Below are 17,129 nucleotides of genomic sequence, written 5' to 3'. Positions count from 1 at the left end.
ATTCTTCCAACCCTGATTGGGGTGAACCATTTTTCTTATACAGCTCAGAGTAGAATTCTTTGAATGTTTCTTGTATATCTTGTTCTTTGTAGGAAATCTTGTTGCCTTTTTGGATAGCTAATATTCTTCTCCTCTCCGTTTCTTTTTTTAGTTTGTTCGCTAATAATCTGCCATGTTTATTAGCATGTTCAAAAAAACTCTGTTTGACAAAATTCAGTCGTTTCTGGATTTCTTCCATTTCTATTAAGTCTATTTGGTGTCTTAAACTTGACAACTTCATCAAATTTTCTTTGTTTGGGGATTTTTGGTGTGTTTCTTCCAGATGTCTAAGTTCTTTATGAAGAGCATTTAATTTTGATTCTTTCTCACGCTTAATTTTAGCCGACATAACGATGAATCTTCCTCTCATATAGGCTTTACTGGTGTCCCAAACAATCCTGGTCGGGGGCCCCGACTGGTTATTTATTGCAAATAAATTCTCGATCTCTTCTTGAGTTGAAGATACAAGGTCTTTGTGAAGTAATATGTTGTCATTCATCCTCCACCTCCTAAGTTCTTTTATTCCCACAGTCAATATTATCTGGAGTGGGTTATGATCTGCAAAAGTCTTTGGTAAAATACTGGCATCTTCTAAATTGTTAAGCAAGGATTTTGATATCCAGATCAAATCTATTCTTGAATATGAGTTGTGCCTATTGGAGTAAAAAGTGAAGTATTTCTGGTTTGGATGTTTAAGTCTCCATGCATCAACCAGGTTCCAGGCAGTTAGAAATTGGAACACATTCATTAGTAATTTGCCTCCTTTTTTCCTAATTGATTTATCAAGTTTTACATTCATTACACCATTCATATCCCCCAAACTTAGAATTTCTCCTTGATGGAAGTCTTGGAGGGCATCAAAAAAGTCCTTAAAGAATTTCTCTTTCACTTTGTTTGGGGCGTAGATGTTTGCAATCATATACTTCTGATCATTCACACCTTGCAGTAGCAACATCAAGTATCTTCCATTTTGATATTGAAATGTATCTAATACAGTCAGCTTATTCTCTTTGACATATGTTGCCACGCCTCTCTTCTTTTTTTGGGAGGAAGATGTATACAATGTACCTAATTTGTCACATTGTAAAAGTCTCTTAAATTGGTCCTTGATGTGGGTTTCTTGCAGGCAAATAATATTGGAGGAGAGTTTTAGAAGTTTATAGAAGGTTTTTTCCCCCTTTTGGCTGGAGGATTAAATTCATTTATGTTAATCAAAGTGATTGTTAAGTGTTCCATGTTATTTAATTGCTATTGCTTCATATAATTTGAAATCTTCTTTATCAACTGGTGCTGGATTTTCAATCGCAAGTGTTGGTGATTGTTGAATTTCTTGGTCTCTTTGGATTTCCTGTAGTGTTTCTGGTGAAATAGTGCTCGTGATGTCTCTGTTTAGACCCTTTCTTGAGTAGAAGCCCAGGGATTAATCCTTGAACTCCTTCTTTTAATCCTTGACTTCTTCTTGATTTTCTTGTCTGAATTTCTTCCCGAATGTGTTGCTCTTCTTCAAATGAAGTTGGGCCTCTTCTGTAGGGAGTAAACAGAAGTGGAGAATAGTCTTGTAATTAAAAATAGTCTTGTAATTTTTCTACTAATAAATCGGCCTCTTCTTTAGTTCTGATTATTCTTTTTCCTTTAGGCAATGAGATGTTTAGAGCATATGGCACAATCCATCTAAATCTGATGTACTTCTCATGTAGTATAAATCTCAATTCATCAAACTGCTTCCTTTTTTGTATTACCTTGGGAGGTAAGTCAGGGTAAATCTGGATATCTTTACTGTTGTAGATAAGTGGATCTTCTCTATGAATTCGTAATATTTCTTCTTTGGCGCTTTGATGCAGAAACTTGACTAGAATGTCTCTTGGGATCTTGTTCTTTCTTGCATATACAGAGTTAATTCTAAAAGTTTTCTCAGTCTGCAAAAAATCTTCTTGAATTCCAAAGTGTTGTTGTAGAAGTAGTTGTAATTCTTCTTGGAGATCCGTGTTTCCAAATTTTTCATCTAGACCTCTAAATTTCAGGTTATTTTCCCAGTTGATTATATCCTGTATGTCTAGATGTTCATCGGTTTCTTGATGTTTTTCTTTGTGGTGTCTCAAGGTATCTTCTTGATTTTGTAGTTTTTCCTCAAATAATTTTTGCCTCTGTTGTAAAGCTTGAATCTCTTTAGTGTTATCATCATTTTTCTCTATTCTGGTAAGAGTTTCTTTAAGCTCTGTAGTTTGTTTTTTAGTAGTGTCTTCTATTAGTTGTTTCATATATTCTTTCATCTGTTCCATTTGCTCCTCAAAATCTGTGGAAACCTTTTGTGCTGTGGATTTAATTTTCCCTTTTTTGCTGGTCTTTGCTTTAGTTGCTAGAGATATGATGGACTCCAGTTCTGTATCTGATAATTCAGCAGTCTTATCTAGAGTTACTGTATGGTCTTCAGGTGTAGCCTTGGTTGCAGTTGGTGATCTAGTAGAATAGCATTTTCTGAATTGGCATAGATACTTTATCATATTAATTACAATCAAATCATGATTATGAATTAATTAATTGTTATGATAAAAATTAATGTTAGTGATTAGAGTTAATTATTAATTAAAATGATTTAGTTCAGAATTAGTTAATATGGTAAATTTAATAGATTGGTTAAAAACATTAAATTTAATATTTCAGAGGTCACAGTAATTTAATTTTTTTCTCCTTAGTCTTTAAAGTCACTTGTATATTGATAGGTGATGTCTTCAACTAATGTGATTAATACAACAGATTAGTTAAGGTTAAGGATTTTATTTTTTAGCAGGGTGCAATGTGGTTAGTGCAAGGGGGATTGCCTTACATTAAGAGCGGGGAGTTATAATTTCATGCAGTTCATCAAACTTTCAGCAGGTGGAGCAGTCTTGCCATCTTAGTCTCAACAATCACTAAGCCAAACAAGAAAAGTCCAGACAAACAAGAAAAAAGGAAAAGAGTCGAAGGGTGAGTCAGAAAGTGAAGTGGCGGTTGGGGAGAGAGCTCCACCAGTCTTTGACTAGACTTGATCTCCCTAAAAGTGCACTGTAGCAAGTAAATTAAATCAAAGGCGCGGCATACCTGATCTCTCTGACTCCTGCACCTCAGTGCCCGGACGCTTCCCTCAGGGGAGCGCAGTTCTCCGCTCCTTTCTCTTCACTCAATCATTTCCCCCCTTCACGCTGGTTGGTAACCTCTTCAGCCATAGCGTTCCAACTTAAACATCCATAGAGCACAACTCCAAGCCAGCTTCAATATTGAAAGCTTGACCGCTCCTTGGTGAGGTGACCATCCACTCGCCCTTTGTGTCACTCCTTCCTCTCTTGGGCTCCCACCACTGGCTTTCGACTCTCCAATGTGCAACCCGCCCTTATTTCTCAGTTGTCGATCTCACAGGGCTCCTGACCACCGGCCAGTAAGCTAAAAGTAAAAATTGCTGGGACTATATTTTGCTTTTGCCATTGGTAATGACTTTTGAGTTAGTTTCACTTTTGATTGTTCTCCATTTTTGGCCGACATTCTTCTCCCTCCTCCCTCTCAGTTTCCTCCCCTGAAGGAGTCTCCCCTCTGTTTCTAAGTATTAATAAGTTTCAGCTCACCAGTAGTCCCAAGCAGTTATCCGTTTCAAGCAAAGATAGCAAGGATATTGTTTCTTGCTTCAGTAGAAGGTATAGAGGAGCAGGAGGGGGGGAGGGAATAGGTGTGATGATGAAGAGTGGCCGGTTTGGGAGAATCCTGACCTTCCGTTAGCGTCAACTGGACCCGCATGGGGAGGGGAAGCCCATTTTTAAAACAGACCTCAATTCAATGAGGGGAATGTCAAAGCAGCCGCTCTGACATTTCAGGACTCCTAAGGTGCTTAGAAATCCTTTCTTGCTGACAAGGGTAGCGAGAAGCTAGCAAGGGCTAGTCTGTTCGATGGCCATCTTCACCCGGAAGTCTCAAGAAGTGTTGGTTTTTATACCTCACTTTTCTTTATCTTTAAGTAGTAGAAAAAATCAAGAGTCCAGTAGCACCTTAAAGACTAACAAAAATATTTTCTGGCAGGGTATGAGCTTTCGTGGGGCTCATGAAAGCTCATACCCTGCCAGAAAATATTTTTGTTAGTCTTTAAGGTGCTACTGGACTCTTGATCTTTTCTACTACTGCAGACAGACTAACACGGCTACCCACTGTGCTTTATCTTTAAGGAGACTCAAACCACCTTACAATGGCCTTCCCTTCCCCTACCCACATTGTGAGAAGGGTTGCCAGCTCCGGGTTGGGAAATACCTGGAGATTTTGGGGGTGGAACCTCAGGAGGGCTGGGTTTGGGGAGAGGAGGGACTTTAATGCCATAGAGCCCAATTGCAAAAGCGGCCATTTTCTCCAGGGGAACTGATCTCTATTAGCTGGAGATCAGTTGGAATAGCAGGACATCTCCAGTTATTTCCTGAAGGTTGGCAACCCTACTTGTGAGGTAGGTGGGACTGAGAGATTTCTGAGAGAACTGTGACTAGCCCAAGGTCATCCAGCAGGCTTCATGTGGAGGAAACTAACCTGGTTCACCAGATCAGAGTCCACTACTCATGTGGAGGAGTGGGGAATCAAACCTGGTTCTCCAGATTAGACCCCACCGCTCTTAACCACTACACCATGCTGGCTTTCTATACAACACTGCTGTCTGCGCAAGGCACTCTCTTAAAACAGAGCTGGGCAGCATCCTCAGCCTGAGAGGGCAGGAATGGCAGAGCCAAGCTGATCACAGACCAGACCCTCCCATGGCCACGATATCACTCTTTCCCCTGGCAGAGGCACTCCCAGTATGGAACGGCAGGCCCCAATATCCCTCACATGACTCTGAGGGTTCTGGCCAGCTCTGCTCAGAATGATGCCAATGTTGCCTTTGCTCTGGCCCACTCTACTCTACAAGAAACCTTTCATACCTGGCCAGTTTAATTATTTCAGATGTTTCCAGTTAGTGGGGTATATGTTGGGAGAGGTGGGGGGGACAATAGGACTTAGCAGAGTGTAATGCCATAGTATTCACCTCCCAAGCAGCTATTTTCTGCAGAACTGGTCTTTGTTGTCAGGAAATCACTTGCAATTCCATGAGATCTCCAGTCTGCTCCTGGAAGTTGGCATATCTATGCCACACAGATCTGGTTTTGACCCAGCCAGCAGGGAGATGGGCCCAGGAGGAGCCTGGTGTACCTTGCTTGGGGCAACAAAACACCGTCAACCTGCCCTGCTTTCAATGACACATTGAATCTTCCATTCTCTGTATGTGACATTTTTGGAATTTTTCATATAATTGGCTTTTCTGTGCGAAGAGCACAGGAGAACTGCACCTGGGGTTGACAACTAGGGTTGCCAGATACCAGGTAATGGCGGGCTGCCTGCAGCCCCTCAGCTGGAAGTAGACCAGCTGAAGGGGGGCAATTAACATCACTTCCAGGATAAACCCAGAAGTGACAGGGTCGGTCTAGCCCATTCCTCCAAAAGCTCTATGGAAACCGTAGAGTTTTTGGAGGAATGTGCTAGAGTTTCTCCATCCCTTCCAGGTTTAACCCAGAAGTGATGTTATTGTGCTGAACACACACACACCCCATCCCCACAACAATGAAGCTCCCACCAGTGGCAAGGGGGGACCTGGCAACCCTATTGACAATCTCCAGGTGGGGGCTGGAGATCTTTTGGAACTATAGCTACAAAATTCAGTTCCCCTGGATAAAATGGTTGCTTTGGAGGGTGAACTCTATGGTATTATAACCCTACTGTCCTTTTCCTCCTAAGGCCCCACCCTCCCCAGTCTCCAACCCCCAAATCTCCAGGAATTTCCCAAGCCAAAGTTGTCCACCCCAAGTACATACGATTTCCTAGACTTTGGTACCTGAGCACCAGCTATGTCTTATTTATTGGTGTGGCCAGTGGACCTTCACTGCTAAAATATGCAAATGGAGAGAGGCTCGAGGCAACTGGAGGTTTGGAAATGTTTACAAATGCAACTTCAAATAAAATACTTTCATCGAAAAGAGCGTAAAGATTAGATAGCCACAAAACAATAAATTTAATCGTATTCATTCGTCTCTTGGTTTTTCTTTTCTGGTTGTCTTTTTTTTCTTTTATCTGTTCCATCATTCCCACCACAGTCTGGAATTTTCTCTATCTCTCAATATCTAAAATGACTCTGATTACATTTCTTTAAAATGCACCCGGGCAGAATCGTTTTCATTTATCATTGAAAATGGCACTACAGGATTTCTCATAGGGAGAGGGGATGGGATTCTCCCCCCCCCTTTCTGTCAGTAAAAAATGTAGAGCGAGAAAAACAATATTTAAATAGGGTTCATATACTGTGTTGGAGCAAGATATTCAGAGAGAAAATGCATTTAAAAATGATTTTCTATTTCTTTGTTATCTCACATTCTAATGTCCATTAAGTATGCATTCCTGCTTCACCAATACATGCAAAGGGAGGAAGTCCCTCCTCTTCCTGCATGCCACTGCTGCATCAAATCAATTTACTGTTCTGTCACAGGATGGACTCTTCACCTCAGCATAGTTTCTCCCAAGTTTTGTATTAAACAGGGTTGCCAGCCTTCAGATGGTAGCTGGAGATCTCTTGGGATTACAACTGATCTCCAGTTGACATATATCAGTTCCCCTGGAGAAAATGGCCACTTTGGAAGGTGGACTCTATGTCATTATACCTAGGGTTGCCGGTTCCAGGTTGGAAAATACCTAGATATTTTGGGGGTGGAGCCTGAGGAGGGTGGAGTTTGGGGAGGGGAGGGACTTCAATGGGCTATAATGCCATACAGTCCACTTTCCACTGTGGCCATTTTCTGCAGGAAACTGATCTCTTGCCTGGAGATCAGTTGTAATAGGGGAGATCTTCAGCCACCACCTCTCCAAACAACCCTAAAATACCCCACTGTAGTCCTTCCCCTCTCCAAACCCCACCCTCCTCAGGCCCCATCCCCAAAATCTCCAGATATTTTCCAACCTAGAGCTGGCAATCTATAAAATAGGACATTGAATGGACTCCAGTAAAACATGTCTCTAAAACCAGTAAAACATGTCTCTAAAACCCACCCTTTCTACAGCACAATATTGTAGCTAACTGGACCATATTTAGTAGAAAAGGGCAAGAGTCCAGTAGCACCTTAAAGACTAACAAAAATATTTTCTGGTAGGGTATGAGCTTTCGTGAGCCACAGCTCACTTCTTCAGATACAGCTAGAATGTGAATCCATCTGTCTTTAAGTAGAGGAGAGTGAATTCAGACAAGCATTAGTATGTAAATGTTAACAGTATGTAAATGTGAATAGCAGGCGTGATGGGATTAGGTGTGGTATGCAGAAGAGTCTGTGATGTCCAGGGGAGAGATGGGTGTGGAGAAATCAGCATTGGTAATGAGCCATGAATGCAAGGTCTTTATTCAGCCCAGGTAAATGCATTGACTTTAGTTTGAATATCAACTGTAATTCAGCAGTTTCTGTTTCCAATCTCCCTTTGAAATTCCTTTGTAAGAGAACTGCTACTCTTAAATCTGCTACTGGACTCTTGCCCTTTTCTACTACTGCAGACAGACTAACACGGCTACCCACTGTGGACCATATTTAAGATACCTGTTGCTTTTTTACCACTTGCTGCCACTTTTAAACAAATAGTCAATTAAGACATCTCAGGGCTTTGCCCCCCAAAATCTATCTGAAACACTGAGACACCTGCTTGCTTTGGCTCTGGGGTATATACTACTTGAAACTTGTCTTACCTTAATGATTAGGGTCCCAACCCAGCAACAGCTGCAGCAACTAGTGGAACCTCATGGGAAGGTGTATCCCTTCAGCGTTAACAAACAAACAAAACCCCACCAGCTAGTCCAAGGACCCTGAATAGGGTTGTCAGCCTCCAGATACTATTCAACCAAAGGGCAATCACTATGGCAGAGTTAACAAAATAACAAAAACCAATGATATTAAAGCAAATCTTGTATTATTTTGTTCCTTCACAAACACTGTTATTTAAACCATAAGTATATTACAGGACCAACAAACACAAATCAAGACAGAATTCCGGTATTCATTCTGTTTCAAAACAAACACTTATGCAAAGAGGGTATCCTATATCCCTGGAAGATGCAGCCAAAGATCGTGCTGACTCCCGTGAACGGGAGGAATTATTTTCACGATCTAAGCTGGCTGAAAAAAGATTAACCTCTTCTTTTCAGTTCACTCCTCTGGCAGGTGGAATACGTAAAATTATTAATAGACACTGGCACATTGTTGCCTCTTTTCCAGGATGCTTAGATCCACCTCTCTTAGGCTATAGACGGACCATGTCATTTAAGGACAGACTGGTCCATACCAATATAATCGATCGCCCTATCAGCACTCATAGGAAAGGCCACTTTCGTTGTGGAACTTGTAATATGTGTCAGTATGCTCTCCCTGTTAAATGCTTCACGAGTATGAGAACGGGTCTGAAATTTGAACTCAAAACTTACACTGACTGTAGCTCAAAGAATACAATTTATGCCGTTCTCTGCCCATGCCAATTTATGTACATAGGTAAGACCAATCGATCCCTGAGAACACGGCTCGGTGAGCATTTATCATGCATACACAATTCTGTTTTAGAAGCACCAGTTGTCTCCCATTTTATTCAAGCTAAACATCGAGACTCGGATCTAAGGTTTTTTGCCCTCTGGCAGTATCAGAGGAAACGTTATAGCAGAGAGAATATTGATAGGATACTGTTTCAAAGAGAGGCACACTTCATTACTATGTTTGACACAATGATCCCTAATGGGCTTAACTTGGTGTGCGACTATTCAGCCTTTTTGTAAAGTCAGTCTCTGGGAAGCATCTGAGTCGGCATTTCTATAAATGACGAACCTGAATCCCTTTTAGTATCCCACCAAAATATAAAGAAATTGACTCAGAGAGCATTTATAATGATTTAGAAGACGTGATAAGTTGTCTGTAAGTATTTATTGTATTGTTTTTGCATGTATATTTAATACTCTGTATGGTTTCCAATGATATTTTTTATAAACTATGCTTAACTAATTTAAATAGAAACAGCGTGGGAGTGCCTGCGAGCTTCATTGCCTATGAGCTTCATCTTCTTCAATATAAAAGGAAGAAGCACCTGAAAAGGAAAAGGAAAGAAATACAAGATTACTATTTGAGGACAATATTTACCTTTTTATGGACCTTAACAATATCCGACCTAGGAAAGTTTTGAAACAGAATGAATACCGGAATTCTGTCTTGATTTGTGTTTGTTGGTCCTGTAATATACTTATGGTTTAAATAACAGTGTTTGTGAAGGAACAAAATAATACAAGATTTGCTTTAATATAATTGGTTTTTGTTATTTTGTTAACTCTGCCATAGTGATTTCCCTTTGGTTGAATAGCTTCTTATTGCAATCCAAGCCTCCAGGTACTAGCTGAAGACCTCCTGCTATTACAGTTGATCTCCAGCCAATAGGTTCACCTGGAGAAAACAGCTGCTTTGGCAATTGGACTCTATGGCATAGAAGTCCCTCCCCTCCCCAAACCTCCCAAACCTCTTCAGGCTCTGCCCCAAAAACCTCCCGCCGGTGGCAAAGAGGGACCTGGAAACCCTCAGCCTGAATAAGGGCCACACAAGTGATATGGATAGACGTCCGGATGTTCTATATTCACATCTGTATCAACTGTATGCATGGGATCTTCCTTCTTAGTTTGAATCACAGTAAATATGTTCTAGTTGAAATACAAAGGAAACAAGTCTGCTTTGAAAGTATTACTGAAATATTAAGTTGAAATTTCTTGGGGAAAGATCTAATTATTGAACATACAAAAAAGGAACAGAATTATGTACACATAAAATTATTTTTGTACACACAGAGAGAGAGAGAGCATTTTAGACTATATTTACAACAGTCTTGTAGGTCATCCAAGACATACTGATTTGCCCAGGTTCACTCCTTCAGCTTCATCACTTGAAACTAGCAGGAATCTGATTCTACATCTCCCCAGTTTAACATCAACACTCTACCAATTATTTTGCATTGTTCATGGTTGTTGAGAACCACCACAGTCTTCAGACAAACATCCCCTCTTGTTAGACCCCATGCTACCCAGATCCAACCCAAACATCACATGAAAATAAATCACAGGGCTTGCCCGGTTCCTTGGCCCTCCCAGTGTGACCAGAACCTTTAGAACTTTGTTCTCCTAGTCCTCTTCAGAAGTTCTGGCATTGTTCTTCAGGATCAAAATGTAAGTTTATCCTAGAATTGATACTACCATTGTTGCAAGGGCTTAACCTAGAGCAGATGATTGATAAGCAAGGACAGAATACAGTTCCTACAACCCTGAATAATGACACACAGGCCATTTTTGCTTGGTCAGTTTTGATGCTCACTCACAGCTCTTTTTTAAAATGCAACTTTAAAAATGCCTATTCACGGTCCCAGCGCAAAAGGAGAAATTCTACCCCCCCCCCGCTTGCCTGCTCCTTAGTTCCTGTTTGCATAGCAGGTGCATAGCTAACATGCCACTATTGTTTTGCATGGTTCCTTGAGGGGGATTCTTCGTGGCCAACACCAAAGGTCGCATTAAATGGGCTCTTTAGTAATGTGAAGCAAATATGCGCCGACTTCGCAGTCACTTCCAGAATGACGGTTCAGCGTGAAAAATTCAAAATAATATGCGGGGCAATTCAGCCTGGAACTCGCTGCTAATTACCATGCAAAAATGCCCACAGTTCCCACCATCAAGGGTTATGGTGAAGGGATTCCAGATTGAGAGGCTGGTGATGTTTCCCAACCAACTGGAGCACCAGCATCTCAAGAAATGAAGCTCCCAGCCAGGCGTCCGTTTGGCTCTTTAATTATACATGAACTTCAGAAGGGAAGGATTAGTCCCCATGTAAATTATGGATTCTACATCTCATTATAATGCTTTAGAGGATAATACAGAAATAATAAGACAATCATTACCCTCTGTGCACATTGCCGTTTGATAATTATTATTATGGGATTAATTGATCTCATTTGAATGCAGGCATCCCTGGTTACATTACATGTGCTCTGGCTGATAAAGTGATGATCCATGTGTTGATGTGTCTCTTCTGATCCACATCACCTGAACACTAACTACCCCCTTGATTTTGTTTGTCTAGCCTGAGCTAGATTTATAATGCATGGAATAGAAAGAAAAACTGTTTAGATAATTGGGCATCAGGGATCCTTGGAATTCTTTATTATGCGCAAGAGCCCAAATAACATCTGTTCCTACATTCCAGTTATTTGAGGTTGCTTTGTAGTTATCATGTCATAAGGGACCTGCAAACTGTGAAACAAAGAAATTCAGTCAAAAAAACTGTGAAACAAGAAATCCTGTTAAAAAGGGTTTGTGCAAAACCCTTTTATACCCATTTATTGTGGAGTGGATCAGCAGTCGATTAAATGGGTTATAACTGTGACTGTGCTAAATATCCAACAGTTTTTATCTGTCAGATTACAAACAGCTATTTTGGTAAGGTAGAAAGCCCCTCCCCCCAAAAAAAAATCCACAGGTGATAATATACATTGTTATCAGTCCTAGTATCCACTACTTTTCCAGGCTGCTGAAGTTCAGTACACTTTTCTTCACTGCCTAATGTTCTCCCTTCTTAGTATTACTCGTGTGGATGGCTCTAGCCAGTTAGGGAGCATGGAACTACACAGCCAATCAGTTCTGGCTATGTGATATTAAAGAGATGCTTAATAGGGATCTGAACCCATGTCTCCCAGATCTTAATCCAACATTACCCATTACACCACATTACCCAATACACCACACAGCCCGACTTTGTATGAGCAGAAATACCTTCCATTCATCCAAGGGGCTGGTTTGGATCCAATCCATTACTTTTGATGATATTATCATATATTTATCCTGCCTTTCCTCTATAATTCTCCCTCCCTTCAATGGTATAACAGCTTTTCCTTTGCTCTGTGGATGGCAATGTCAGAAGCCCAAGTCTTGTGGGGAGTCCATACAATGGGGCAATGCTGAATATAGGGAGGAGTAACATCATGGGCCAGTCCTGCATGACCCTATGGATTGCAACCAGATGTAAGCACTTGTCCCCATGGTAATCCCACAAACAGCATCCACAGACGAGGAGTCCAAAAGAGAGCTGATTTATTGGAAAACATACAGGTTTGCAGAGCTACAGGTAAATTGGCAGGAATGGAAACTGGGAGCACAGTGCAGGGCCTATAAGGGAAAGTACTAGTCACAACGGGTCATGGTGGGGCCCCCCCTCTAACGATGAGCCATTCCCATGGGAGATAGTCCTGGAACAGGAATTCAGCAGTTAGCAGTTTGACCTTGAGAGGCACCTGGTGGAATCGAAACTAAAACATTCACAGTCTGATAGGCTGCTGAGAGCAGTGGAAAGCAGGCCTGACACCATAAGAACTATGGTGTGAAAAGGAGCCGCACAGCAATGCAATCTGTGAAGAAATTCAGATCAAGTTGACTGAGTGATCTGCCTCTTTTGGACAGTATTGTGGCTGAGGTAAAGTGAAGAGTTAGGGCAGGGCTTTCTATGGTGTTGAACGCACATGCGCATGAAGCTGTCTTATACTGAGACTATTGATCCATCAAGGTCAGAGGTGTGTACTGTGACTATCTCTTTACTGTCTCAGGTAGAGGTTTTTCACAACACTGGATCCTTTTTAGTTGGAGATGCCGGGGACGGAACCTGGGACCTTCTGCATGCCAGGCAGATTCTCTATCACTGAGCCACACCCCCTCCCCTGTTAGAGCTATGACAGCTCATTTATACATGCAAACCATCACATGGTACATGTGGGGACTAACCCTATGTGTAGACAAAGTATCTCAAAGTATCTCACCATCTTCTATGAAGTGTATGTCTGGAATGTCCCTCCCCAAAATTTAGGAGATGATCACTTTGACCTGCATCAGATGCTCACCCTACCAGTGATAGCTGCACAAGGAAGAAAAATAGAAATATGTCTTCCCTTTATCTCTTGTCCGTAAGAAAATGTATCCTTCCAATAATCCCAGAGGGGTATCCATGTTAGCCTGTTGCAGCAACACTTAACAGGAAGTCTTGTGGCACACATTTTTTTAATTCTAGCATAAGTTTCTTTGCAGTAAAGACTAGGGCCCAAAACATGTTCTTTAAGGTGCCACAAGATACCTGTCCATATGCAGAAACCGATGTGTCCGGCTATGAGACCTGCATAATTTTTCACCCTCAAATGAATGTTAGTCTATCTTCATCACATCTGCCCATGTTCTGAATCAGTGTGGGTTTGCAAAGGAGGTTGTGCACCCTCACCGCCAACAGGCACAGACTGTTGCCGCTCTGGCAAGCCTGAAGTAGGCCTTTTGCTGAACTATGACTGAGTAAACATGGGAAATCAAGGAGAAAAAATGTTTACAAATCTTGATGTGAAAGAGAGAAGATTTGCTCCCAGAGGAGTAAAATATGATTCTTCAAATGATCTCTGCCTCTTTGCTTCTTTAAAAACAACCAAGTACATCTGTAATGGATGTTAATTTTTTTCCTGGTGCTATGTTTACTGTTTTGTAAAGGAAAACAGATGGCTGCCGACCAAGAGGAGGGGGGAAAATAAAGAAGGCAAAAATATATACAGCTTTAATCCTGCTAAGGCTGGCAACCTGAAAAGCTCTAAATAATTTAACAAAAGATTTAACTTCTAACAGCCTTGGAATGACACATACAGAAAGGGCCTTCAAACAGGTGAGAAGCTTGCAATGAAAAGTAAAAATTGCATTCGCTCACCTCCCTTTTGTCCCAAACCGAGCTTTATTGTCCTATTCTGAAGACCAATCTCTGTCAAAACCTTTCATGTGCTGTTTATGATGGCTTTTCCAAGGGACTGAAATTGGGGAGAGAGATATGATTTAAAACAATCAAGTTGAAAGATTTTTTAAAAAAAAAAACTCTTCCAAACACTGTTTTATGTCAAGCACGGATGCACCCATTGTTCCCACACCTGAAATGCAACCGGTAACAACAGACGGAGCAGTGACAGCCATTGCAGCAAAGAGACATTCACCTTTGTCATTGGAGTCTCATCCTTACATATTTGGAAAAGGGGCACAGTGCCAGAGAATCATTCTCTGAACTTCCCTTTTTAAGAGCCTAAGAATCTCACTGGATGATCCAAAAAGGTCCCTCTTCTTGTCCAACATTCTGATTCCAACAGCAGGAAGCCAGGTGCTGCTGGAAGTCCACATGCCGGTCAAGATACAGATGGCTCCCCCCTCTCATTGTTTCCCAGAATCTGGTGATCAATCTCTGAACATGGAGGCTTCATTAAGTTCTCATGGCTGGTAGCCAGTGACAGTCCTATCAGAATGTGGCTCTGGCTTCATAACCTCGTCTTTTTTTTAAAATGTTATTTATTTTATGTTATTTATAGTCTACCTTTCTCACAAGGACTCAAGGCAGATTACTTATAGTCAAAACAGTCAATAAAATGGAACATACAATGACCAATGCATTAAGGTTTTTCGAAGTCTGGGATCACCAGAAAGAACTGAAGCACAGCATAACTATTCACGTGGCACATTAAGTGCTACAGAGATTACATAATAGGATCCTACTTACAATAAGCTATACATGGCAGTATAGACCACAGTCCCAATTGTTTATCTAGGTAAGTTTGCAAACCATTTTGTACAGTGCAGCCAAGCTTCCTGCACAGAAAAGCACTATTAAATTGTTCAGTTTTACATAGTTTGCAGAAGGCCAGAAGGGTGGGAGCTTTCCTGGTCTCTTTGGGCAGGCCATCCTGCAAGGCAGGAGCCACAGTGGCTGTTCTGGGCCTCCTCTGTTGGAGGAAGCCTCCTTAGGCTGGCCTCAAATTTGGTGGAACAGAGTGGCTCAGTGGTTGGCATGCAGAAGGTCCCAGGTTCAATCCCCGGCATCTCCAGTTAAAGGGACTAGGCAAGTAGGTGATGTGAAAGACCTCTACCTGAGACCCTGGAGAGCCACTGCGGCAATTAGAGTAGACAATACTGACTCTGATGGACCAAGGGTCTGATTCAGTATAAGGCAGCTTCATGTGTTCATGTGAGTTCTTCCTCTATCGTTGCCCTCCTCCTTCACAACATTCATGAGCCAGATGATTCTGGGAAGTTTATGAATAAGTAGGGTTGCCAACCTCCAGGTAATAGCTGGAGATCTCCTGCTATTACAACTGATCTCCAGCCAATAGAGATCAGATCACCTGGAGAAAATGGCTGCTTTGGCAATTGGTCTCTATGCTATTGAAGTCCCACCCCTCCCCAAACCCCGCCTCCTCAGGCTCTGCCCCAAAAACCTCCTGCTGGTGGCGAAGAGGGACCTGGCAACCTTAAGGCAGGAAGACTCTTGCTTTTGGTTGTCCGCAGTATGGGATATTCAGAAATGTACTTGCCTCTGATCATGAAGGTGACAATAGCTACTATGGCTAAAAGCTGTTGCTACACTTCCATCAAGTTACATTCATTGAAATGTTCTGTTCTGGACCAGGAGGTTCTACCTGTTTGTCATTCTGGAGTGAAATAGTGACATCACAAGGAGTTGTTCATAACAACTGCCCCTAAAATTCTGAGCGGACACACTTGCAAATGACAAAATGGCCCCAGGGCCACAGAAGGCTCAATGCCTCCAATGTTCACATGGCCTAAGGTTAGTGGGCAAACAAGATTGTGGCATCCAACTTTTTACCTTTCTCTTTCTGGGCAGTGGCTTACAAAGTCAAGTAGCAAGCTTGTTTTCCTATCAGCATTCATGGTCATTAGTTAATGCATCATTGGTAAATAATACATACTAAACTATGTGTATCATGTCACTCCATATACTTAACTATGCTACATTATCTACAAACAGCATTTTTGGGAGAGGGATATGAAGAGGACCCCCAATACGATGTTCTGCCCTGAGCTCCCTCGCTGCAGCCTTGAGTTTGGCAGCCTGTTTCCTACAGGGGTCAACCAGTTGTTTCCAGGAAGACTCCCACCACACTTGTCTCCACCTTCTGCCTCTGAATAGGGAGCCATCATGCCTAATTGCCATTGCCGTGCATTTGTCCAATCTCTTTTTTAAAAACCATCTAAGCTAGAGGGGTCTGTAGTCTGCATCCTTTCCCTTGTTTTGGAGCAGCACAGGGTTGCCAGTCTCAAGTGGGGGGAGATTTCCTCAATTTACAACTGATCTTCTGGTAACAGAGATCAGCTTGCCTGGAGAAAATGGCTACTTTGGAAGGTGGACTCTATGGCTGTATACCCTGCTGAGGTCGCTCCCCTTCAAAATCCTGCTCTCCCCAGGCTCCACCCCTAATCTGCTGAAATTTCCCAACCCAGAGTTGGCAACCCTAAACTAAAACCATTATGTCATTTGAGAATCAAAATCCATCTACCTGTGCTGGGATTTGGCTCCCTTCACTCAGGTGGTGGGACAGTGTTAAAAGTAAAATACAGACCCTTTCCATATATGCATAGGTATGGGGGGGTTGTGTGTGTTTGGGGTGAATCCAAAACCCCAGTTCATACTAATTCTGAACAAATGACTGCTTGTAACAGTTATTTACTGTATTTTACAGCTCACTGTTAACCTAGGCCATAAAACATAATGACCTGGATAACACTAAAAGTAGCAGCACTTTTTTACTTTTCATTCCACTGGTTTTTTTTTAATACTTGCATTTTCATTTCCAGGAATGTCATAAATTGCCAGAGAAATCAGAATTAATTTCTGAAGCAAAATATAAACAGATTACTCTTGACTGTTCTCTAGTCACCACCACATAAGGAAAAAATTTTTTATAACCTCCCATGAAAATTACACACTATAACCTGTGATCCCAGGAACACTTACTTGGAAGTAGAATTTGATTGAACTCAAACTAAGCTATAAGGTCTGGTTCTCACTGTCCCTCTACATGTGAGAAGCATGGAAATCTATCTCAGGTTTGTGCACAACCTTCTCCACAAAAACATTCATGTAAAACAATTGCTTGTCCCTTGAATCAAGGCTTAATCGACCAAGTGGTGTTATTTACCTCCATACTATGAAAAG

This window comes from Euleptes europaea, chromosome 17, assembly GCF_029931775.1.
Source record: "Euleptes europaea isolate rEulEur1 chromosome 17, rEulEur1.hap1, whole genome shotgun sequence".
NCBI classification, from domain to species: domain Eukaryota; kingdom Metazoa; phylum Chordata; class Lepidosauria; order Squamata; family Sphaerodactylidae; genus Euleptes; species Euleptes europaea.
Note: the sequence above shows the minus strand (reverse complement) of the source record.